At 40.6% G+C, this 10,196-nt stretch overlaps 2 pseudogenes; both read right to left on the bottom strand.

The window, feature by feature from the left end:
- Positions 1-1,102: 1,102 nt before the first annotated feature.
- LOC116879682 lies at positions 1,103-4,021 on the bottom strand (annotated as a pseudogene).
- Positions 4,022-4,133: 112 nt separating this feature from the next.
- Positions 4,134-4,573, bottom strand: LOC116879697 (annotated as a pseudogene).
- Positions 4,574-10,196: the final 5,623 nt, after the last annotated feature.

Below are 10,196 nucleotides of genomic sequence, written 5' to 3' on the forward strand. Positions count from 1 at the left end.
AACATGACTTCTTATATCCTAATAAAGACCCAGCTATTTTGGGACAGTAGGAAGCATGGAATTTCCTTGCCTCCGTTACTGCTTGCTTCTAGATTTTCTGAGCACCTTGTCAGAGCTCTAGCTTTTTGGCAAGTCAGGTGCATAAGTCCTGACTCCCTTCCCTGGGTCTGGTACACATTCTCCTAGAGGAGTTTTGTCCTGCTGAGATGAAATTGACTCCTCACTTCCAATGCATGGTTTTTGTGTTTTTTTTAAAGATTTTATTTTTTATTTATATGACAGACAGAGATCACACGTAGGCAGAGAGGCAGGCAGAGAGAGAGGAAGGGAAGCAGGCTCTCTGCTGAGCAGAGAGCCCGATGAGGGGCTCGATCCCAGAACCCTGGGATCATGACCTGAACTGAAGGCAGAGGCTTAACAACTGAGCCACCCAGGCGCCCCTAATACATGGTTTTCTGATACTTTGAACCAATTGGTTTGGGGAGAGTACTTTTCTCCATCACTTGGGGTTCCTTCACTGTGAGGAGAGGTTCACTAGAATAATTTTCCTGGCCTCTCTCTTCTCTTTCACTCTTAGCTTCCATGGCAGGAGGAGCGGGGGGTACCTAAGTGATAAGTTTGGGAAAATAGGCATAGATATCCCTTCATCTAGGAAGCTGCCTTGCTGGGAAAGAGTAGAATCCTCTGATTTTTATTGTGTTCCATGCTATAAGAGATGCAGGGGCAGGCCTTGCCTCTGGAATAAACAGACGGACATTACTTCAAAGACCCCAACATCTGAAATGTTGGGTGTGAACATCGGGAAATAAATAGAGATTTAATTTCTGGGTGACAAAATTTCTACAAAAGAGACATTTGTGAAGTGGAGTAAGTATCTTTGAGCTTTAGACTGTAGAGTGTACTTAGTAGGTTTTGACTAGGACAATTTAAGAGGTGATGTTAAAGCCAGGTGAGTTCTGAGTTGTGCAGATAAAACTTTTAACTTCTGCAAGAGCCTTGAAGTCATAAGGCGTCTCCTGTTCTGGTCTTGGCAGGTGACTATAGCTTATGTCAGGATATTACAGCTTATACTTCTATAGAGCAAGGCTGCACACGTGGGACCTTAAGCAAAGACGTGGTCCCTAGCAAGACCCCTTGGCAAAGCTGCTGCAGTGGCCTCAGTGGCCTCAGGGTGTAGGCGACTGCCGCATCCCCAGACTTCCACTGTGGCCCTGGTCTCAGTCCACACGCACAGACCTCCTGGAAACCTCCGTGCACACTGGTGGATCTGGAGAACGCAGTTAGCAGACATAGCTGAGGCCAGAATGTGAATTTAAGAAGCCAACGAACATTTCAGTTCGTAGCTCTTTTAGGACTTGGCGGGGACAGGAAAATGTGTGTGCTTTTAAAATACAAGCCGGGGGCACCTGGGTAGCTCAGTGGGTTAAAGCCTCTGCTTTCAGCTCAGGTCATGATCCCAGAGTCCTGGGATCGAGCCCCGCATCGGGTTCTCTGCTCTGCAGGGAGCCTCCTTCCCTTCCTCTCTCTCTACCTGACTCTCTACCTACTTGTGATCTCTATCTGTGGAATAAATAAATAAAATCTTTAAAAAAAAAAATACAAGCCAGTTGAATCCACATGGACTGAAAGAACTTTTGAGGGTTAAGCTTTAAATAATTACTACCACAGGAGGCTTCTGTTTTATAGGAATGCTCCCTATTTTGATCTGGGTGATGGCTACTTGGATGTGTTCGCTTTGTGAAAAAACTATATTGAGATATATACTTGATCTGTGCACTTTTCTTTATATAATGTTTAACTAAAAAAAAAAAAAAAAAAGTTGGGGCACCCGGGTGGCTCAGATGGTTGAGCATCTGCCTTCAGCTCAGGTCATGATCTCAGGGTTCTGGCATCAAGCCCCGCATCGGGCTCTCTACTCAGCGGGGAGCCTGCTTCTCCCTCTCCCTCTGCCTCTCCGCCTGTTCATTTCCTCTTTGTCTCTCTCTCTCTCAAATAAATGAATAAAATCTTTAAAAAAAATAAAGTAAAAAAAAAAAGTTGTATGGAAAATAATTAGTTCCAAACCTACATGAAAGCATTTGTCTGTCTGCCCAGATCTGTCTATATTTTAATTAAATGTCTTATTGCTCAAAAAACTATCAAACAGGTATTCTCTTATGTGAAGCCAAGTATATTCTATTACGCTTCATTTTGCTTAAGTTTACTGATTTATTGACATAAAGTTCTTAATAGTTTCTATAATGTTTAAAGACTTTAAGAGAATTATGTTCCCCTTTCCATTCCTGGTATTATTCATATGTAATCTTTTTTTTTAAGATTTTATTTATTTATTTGACAGAGAGAGAGATCACAAGTAGGCAGAGAGACAGGCAGAGAGAGAGGAGGAAGCAGGCTCCCTGATGAGCAGAGAGCCCGATGTGGGGCTCGATCCCAGGACCCTGGGACCATGACCTGAGCTGAAGGCAGAGGCTTTAACCCACTGAGCCACCCAGGCGCCCCTAATCTTTTTTTTTTAACAACTGATAATGAATTTATTAAAAGGTTGATTGAAGCATCTACAATAGTGACTTCAGCCTCAACTCCTGACTCGATACTGATGGAAGTCATCTGCTTAACAATCTCAGAAGGCGGGCGCCTGTGTGGCTCAGTCCTTAAGCATCTGCCAGGTCATGATCTCAGGGTCTTGGGATCAAGCCCCACATCAGGCTCCATGCTCTGCAGGAGGCCTGCTTCTCCCTCTCCCACTCACCCTGCTTGTGTTCCCTCTCTCACTGTCTCTCTCTCTCTCTGTCAAATAAATAAATAAAAATCTTTAAACACACACACACACAAACCATCTCAGAAGGACTGCAAATCAGTGAGTCGCTTGTGGATCCTCATCTGAAAACGATCCTGAATCTTAGAACATTCACCACAGGAGTTTTTCTTATAGTGATTCTCAGAGTCTTGGTAAGCATCCAAACTGGTCCTTTCGCTTTGAGATTCTTTTCCTCTGAGCCTCTGATCAAGTCAGCACATACCTTTTCCAAAGATTTTACATTGCAGCTGCTTAGAGTAATTCTAACTCGGTGAATCACCATCTCTGAATCCACAGGTGCCTTTCCAGTGTCTTTCTTTCTTTGTTTCTTTTTTGAAGATTTTACTTACTTATTTAATAGAGAGGTAGAGAGAGTGCACAAGTAGGCAGAGCGGCAGGCAAAGGGAGAAACAGACTCTTTGCTGAGCAGGGAGCCGATGCTGGGCTCTATCCCAAGACCCTGGGATCACGCAGCAAGCGGATAGCAGATGCTTAACCAACTGAGCCAGCCAGGCGTCCCTTACTCTGCTTTTTAATATCATTTCTTGTTCTTTTCTGATTTGTAGTTAAATTGTAATATGTTTCTGTTAAATTTCATTTTATTTATTCCTTTGAGGTTTCGTTGGGTTTTCTGGGTCTAAGGATTGATCTCTCTCAACAACCCTGAAAAATTCCTAGTCATTTTATCTTCAAATATTTCTTCATCCCCAATCTCTCCATTATCTTCTTCTGGAACGCCACTGAGCTATATGTTTGACTTTTTCATTCTGTCCTCCATTTCTCTTAACCCTTCATTCATATTTTCTATCTTTGAATCCATGGATAGCATTCTGGATAAATTCTTTCGATCTATTTTTTTATTGCCTTGGTCCTCTTTTCAACTGTGTCTAATCTACTACTTAATAGGTATTTGACTATTTAATCATATCATGTATTTTTTATTTATAGAAGTTCTACTCTGTTCTTTAAAAAACAAATCTACTTGGTTATTCATTATGGTTTCTTTTCCTGCTCATAGTTTCTTTTTCCTGCTTTTATTTCTTGAAGCATATTAAACATAATCATTTTAGATTATTTCATTGATAAAAATTCAGTATATGGAGTCTTTGCATGTCTGCTTCTGCTGCTTATTGGTTTTCTGGCTCTCACTCATGATGTCTTTTGCTTGTAGGTGTTTTGTGATTCTCAATGTGAACTATTACTTACCTTGAAATTTACCCTCATAAATCCTTTGAGACCTGGCTTAAAAATAATCTCTTCCTTTCTTTCTTTTTTCTTTTTTTTTTTTTTTTTGGTTTATGAAAATTTATTATTGTCATGATTTCACCATCAAAACTTATGATCTTGGTCTTTCCGTCTTGCCCTTGTATACTGCCAAAAGAGAGACATTGACTACTTTGACAGCCTTAAAGCAAATTCCAGGAATGTCACCAACAGCATGACCTTTATGACCAAATCTAGCAACCAGAACTTCATCATTTTCCTCAATAAAATTCAAACAATCATCCACTGGGTACAAAAACTGTGATTTTTTTTTTTTTTTTCCATTCTTGATCAGCTGGACCATGACACACTTCCTGATGGCAGAATTTGGCTGCTTGGCTTCAACCCCTACTTTTTTCAGCATAATTCCTTTTGCCTGGGAAATGCCTCCAAAAGGGTTGGCCTTCAGGACTGTGCCCAAATGGGCTTTCTTATACTGTTCATCACATGCTTCTGATCTCATCAGTGGCTGCAGAACTTCCTGGCAGTATGGACACCATGACACTTGCCCATCCTGCCAGCACTACGGGCCTGAGCTAAAGAGAGAAGCAGGGCAGCAGAAGTACGCTCTTCCTAAGAAAGTATTTACTTCTGCCAGTTGTCAAATTTCTACTTAAAACTTTTCTAACCACACAGGCAAGAGAAATTCAACCAAAACCTTTGTGAGGACTGGTGTACTAGTTATTGCATAACAAATTACTAACTTAACAGCCGAATGCAATAAACATTTATTATCTTTAAGTAGTCTCTGTAGAATCTGGAAGTAGCTTAGGTGAGTGGTTATAGCTCAGGGTCTCACTTGGGGCTGCATTTAAAATGTTAGCAAGGACTGCAGTCATCTAAAGCCTTCACCAGAAATCAAAGATGAAACATGTAAAATGGTATTCAGTGATGTTTCCATCCTACTGCCGATCCCACCTACATGGTTTATACACTCCCCCAATACAAGTGCCCAGTGTTAAATTTTGGAGGTATATTTCCAAATAATTTTTATATATACCTGCAAATATATACACACGAATGTAATATATGATTACGTAAGTGGTAATCATATATTAAACAATACTCAGTATCTTGAATTATTAATTCCAGCTATGTATCTTGTTCTTTCCACAGAAGTCTGTAGAGATGTGTTTTAAGTTCTCCAAATGTGTGCATTTAAAACTTATGTTTTTGGGGCACCCAGGTGGCTTAGTCAGGCTTGGGAGGTGATCCGGGGTTCTGGGATTGAGCCCCTCATCAGGCTCTCTGCTCAGTGGGGAGCCTGCTTCTCCCTCTTCCTCTGCCGACCACTCTGCCTACCCATGCTCCCTATCTCTCTGTTGGGTAAATAAATAAAATATTTTTAAAAATAATAATTACAAGGGGCGCCTGAGTGGCTCAGTGGGTTAAGCCTCTGCCTTCAGCTCAGGTCATGATCTCGGGGTTCTGGGATCGAGCCCTGCATTGGGCTCTCTGTTCAGCAGGGAGCCTGCTTCCTCCCACCCCCTGCCTGCCTCTCTGCCTACTTGTGATCTCTCTCTGTGTGTCAAATAAATGAATAAAATCTTTTAAAAAATAATAAAATGTTTAAAAAATATTTATTTATTTGAGAGAGAGAGAGAGAGGCGCAGGGGGAGGGGGCAGATAGAGAAGGAAAGAGAACCTCAAGGAGACTCCCCGCTGAGCACAGAGCCCAGTGCAAGGCTCAATCCCATGACCCTTAGATCATGACCTGAGCCAAAATCAAGAGGCAGGTGCTTAACCAACTGAGCCACCCAGGCACCCCTAAAAGTTATGTTTTTATTATTGATTTCTAATTGTATCTCATTATGATCAGAAAATGTGGCCAACACAATAGTAAGGTTTTTTTGGTATTTGTTGAGTTTTGCTTCCTAGCTTGGTATGTGGAAGGATGTTGATATCTAAAATATCCCCCATTCAAGTACCCCATTTAGCTTGTGATCCTGGAGAATGACTGTGGGTCATAAAATGTATCAGATAGTGATTTCAAACAGCTATTGTTCTAGAAATGGTATATTGCCTGGTATATATGCATGCATTGATCTTGCAAAAGATTTTTAAAAAATCAGTATCAGTTTGTAAGTATCATCAGAGGCTTTTGCTTTGACCTAGAAGGGCCTATAATATACCTTCACAGATTTGCTCGTTTACTAGCTTTACAATCTAATATAATCCAAAGAAATTTTGCTGGTGCTGACATCTCAAGATCATCACACTAATCACACATTAATGCTATATTACTATTTACACCTATTCAAATGGAAGGACAAAGTACTTAAGCACTTTTAGGGAGACTTCCACTTCTAAACATGGAAACAGCAGGGACCAGATTAAATGACTAAAAACACAGACAAGGGGCATGTGACTGGCTCAGTCAGTAGAGCACACAACTTTTGATATTGGGATTGTAAGTTCAAGTCCTACCATTGTGTGTAGAGATTAGTTAAAATCTTTAAAAATTTTAAAAAAATGAAAAACATCCATAAATACAGAAAACAAACTGGACATTGCCAGAGAGGAGACCCATAAACACAGAGAACAAAGTGGTGGATGTTAGAGGGGATGGGCAAAATGGGTGAAGGTGAGTAGGAGGCGAAAATTTTCAGTTACGGAGCACCTGGGTGGCTCCGTCAGTTAGATGTCTGACTCCTGATTTTGATTCAGGTCATGATCACAGTGTTGTGAGATCAAGCCCCAGGCTGAGCTTCATGCTGAACGTGGACGCTGCTTAATATTTTCTCTCTCCCTCCACTCCTGCCCCCATGTTCACATGCACTCTCTCTCTAAAAAGAAAAAAAAATTCCAGTTATGGAATGTGTAAGTTATGGGGATAAGAGGTACAACATAGAAATATAATTAATGATATCATAATAGTGTTGTATGTGACAGATGGTAGCTAAACCTAAGGTGAGCATAGCATAACATATAGACTTCCTGAGTCATTATGTTGTACATCTGAAACCAATTAACATTGTGTGTCAATAATACTTCAATTAGGGAAAAAAAAAAAGGAAGGAAGGAAGGAAGAAAGAGAGAGAGAGAGAGAGAGAGAGAGAGAAAGAAAGAAAGAAAGAAAGAAAGAAAGAAAGAAAGAGGATTTCCTAAACTGGACAAGAGACAATGCAGAAGAGTGGTCCCAGGGAGAAGAGGACAAGAAAATTAATCATCTACCCACATAGGTGGAGATAGCTTCTAGATTTCAGCATAGTGAAGAGAAACACAGCCCAGGGTCTCCTTGAGTTGAGTGTAGATGAGAATTCGGACAGATCAAGGCATCTATAATGTACAGGGTAAAGTGTTAGAGAGGAAAGAGCTGCAGAGATACACAGGGGATTTCCCTTCAGTCTTCAGTTGAATACTCATCAACACATGGTATGAGAAAACTGCCATAGACCAGTGAAAGAACCACTGGGTAGAAGATGCAGAGTAACTCCCAGAAAATATACAAGGTTGAAAATAGATCATATTCCCAACAATCAGAATGGAACAGCCTTGTAATACACAGGGTTATTGTAGAATTCTGAGAAGGATTGCCTCAGTAGTAAGGCCAATACAACTCACAGCTCTGATTTTATCTAACAAGGCTGAAAAGCAACACATGAAAGGACCAAACTGTTTCCAAGTGATTTAATAGCAGCCCAGAATAAACACAATGTTTACATATTTAGACTACCAACAACAAAAAAAATCAGCTAAGAATGTAAGATTCACAATGTCTGTTGTCCAATAAAAAATTATTAGGCAGCAAGTATATAGGAAAATACAATCCATAATGAAGAGAAAAATCAAATAATAGGAATAGATTCAGAGGGGCGCCTGGGTGGCTCAGTTGGTTAAGTGTCTGCCTTCAGCTCAGTCATGAAATCACGGTCCTGGGATTGAGTCCCACATTGGGCTCCTTGCTCAGTGGAGAGACTGCTTCTCCTTCTGGCACTCCCCCTGTGTGCAAGCTTGGGTGCTCTCTTGTGCACTCTCTCTCTGACAAATAAATAAATAAAATCTTAAGGAAAGAAAGGAAAAGAAAGAAATAGATTCAGAAATGACACAAGGGGCGCCTGTGTGGCTCAGTCAGTTAAGTGGCTGCTTCGGCTCCAGTCATGATCTCAGGGTCCTGGGATGGAGCCCTGCTTCAGGCCCCCTGCTCAGTGGAGAGCCTACTTCTTCTCCCTCTGCCTGCCACTTTGCCTATTTGTGCTATCTCTCTGTCAAAGAAATAAATAAAATATTTTTTAAAAAAGAAATGACACGAATGAGGGATGCCTGGTGGCTCAGTTGGTTGGGTGTCTGCCTTCAGCTTGGTTCACAATCACAGGGTCCTTGGATCCAGCCCTACATTGGTCTCTCTGCTCAGCAGGGAGCCTGCTTCTCCTTCTCCCTCTACCTGCCTCTCCCTCTGCCTGTCACTCTCTCAGCCTTCTGCTCCCCCTGCTTGTGTAAAATAAAGAAAAGTCTTAAAAAAAAAATGACACAAATGATATGCATATATTCCATAATTTCAAAATAGTACAAGAAATTATGAGAATGTTGAAAGACATGGAAGATATTTTTTAAAATTCACATATAATTGGGCACGTGGCGGGGCTCAGTCAGTTAAGCATCCACCTCTTGATTTTGACTCAGGTCATGATCTCAGGATCATGAGATCGAGCCCTGTGTGGAGCTCTGTGCTCAGCACAGACTCTACTTGTCCCTCTTCCTGCCCCTCCCCAAGCTTGCACTCTCTCTCTCTCAAATAAATTTTTAGAAGTCTTTAAAATCCATATAAAATTCACATATAACTTTTTCTATTTTTTAAAAAAGGTTCTTATTTTATTATTCTTATCATTATGATTATTTTAAGTAAGCTTTACATCCAACGTGGGGCTTGAATTCATGACCGCGAGATTAAGGGTCTCATGCTTTACTGACTGAGCCAGATGCCCCCACATAGAACTTTTAGAGATGAAATATACACTGGATGGTATTTGTATTGATGTGTTAGGGCCTCCACAACAGAACCACAAGCTGGATGGCTTAATCAACAGAAGTTTATTTTCTCAAACTTCTGAAGGCTAATGCTTAAGATCAAGTTTCCATCAGAGTCCTAACAAGGACTCTTCCTTTGGCTAACAGATGGCTACCTTCTTGCTCTGTCCTCACATGGGCTTTTCTCTGTAGGCAAACACTTCAAACTTCCCTTCCTCTTACAAGGATATCAGTCCTATAAGATTAGGGCCCCACCCTTATGGCCTCGTTTTACCTTAATTACTTCTGTAAAGGCTCTGTCACCAAATGAAGTAATACTGGGGGTTAGGGTTTCAACATATGAACTTTGAGGGGGACACAATTCAACTGATAACAGGATTAATAACATATTAGACACAACAGAAAAATGATTAGAGAACTTGAAGATGTTGCAATGGAAACTGTACAAAATGAAACAAACAAAAGGAAAAAGAACACCAAAAAATATAAGCAAAACATGGTGAGATGTGGGACAACTTCAAGTGGCCCAACATACATAGTCCCTGAAAGTTAAGGAAGAGTTAGGCAGAAGAAGTATTTTAAAGCTTAATGGATAAAAACTTTTCCAACTTGATGAAAATTATAAATCCACAGATATGGGGCGCCTGGTTGCCTCATTTGGTAGAGCATGCGACTCTTGATCTCTGGGTAATGAGTTCAAGCTCCACACTGGGCGTGGAGCCTACTTAAAAAGAAAAAAATAATGTTTAACTTAAATCTGCAGATCCACAAATATCAGCAAACCTGAAACCCAAGATACAGGAACAAAAGTGTATCACAATCAAATTGCTTAGAACTATTGATAAAGAGAAAATCTGAAATCTTAAAAACAGATTTAAGATTTAAAAAGACAACTTATTTACAGACTATAAAGATAATGCAACAGATTTCTCTGTCAAATAAATAAACCCTAAATAAATAAATAAATAAATACACGAGCAAATAAAAAACCAAAGTCCAAATAAAGAAGTTTTCAGCATTCAAAATCTGAAGAACTTCATACAAGCACACCTGAACTACAAGAATGTTAAAGGAGGGGCACCGGGTGGCTCAGTGGGTTGGGCCACTGCCTTTGGCTCTGGTCGTGATCCCAGGGTCCTGGGATTGAGCTCCACATCGGGCTCTCTGC

Source organism: Lontra canadensis, unplaced genomic scaffold, assembly GCF_010015895.1.
Source record: "Lontra canadensis isolate GAN:19392208 unplaced genomic scaffold, GSC_riverotter_1.0 scaffold63, whole genome shotgun sequence".
Taxonomy (NCBI): domain Eukaryota; kingdom Metazoa; phylum Chordata; class Mammalia; order Carnivora; family Mustelidae; genus Lontra; species Lontra canadensis.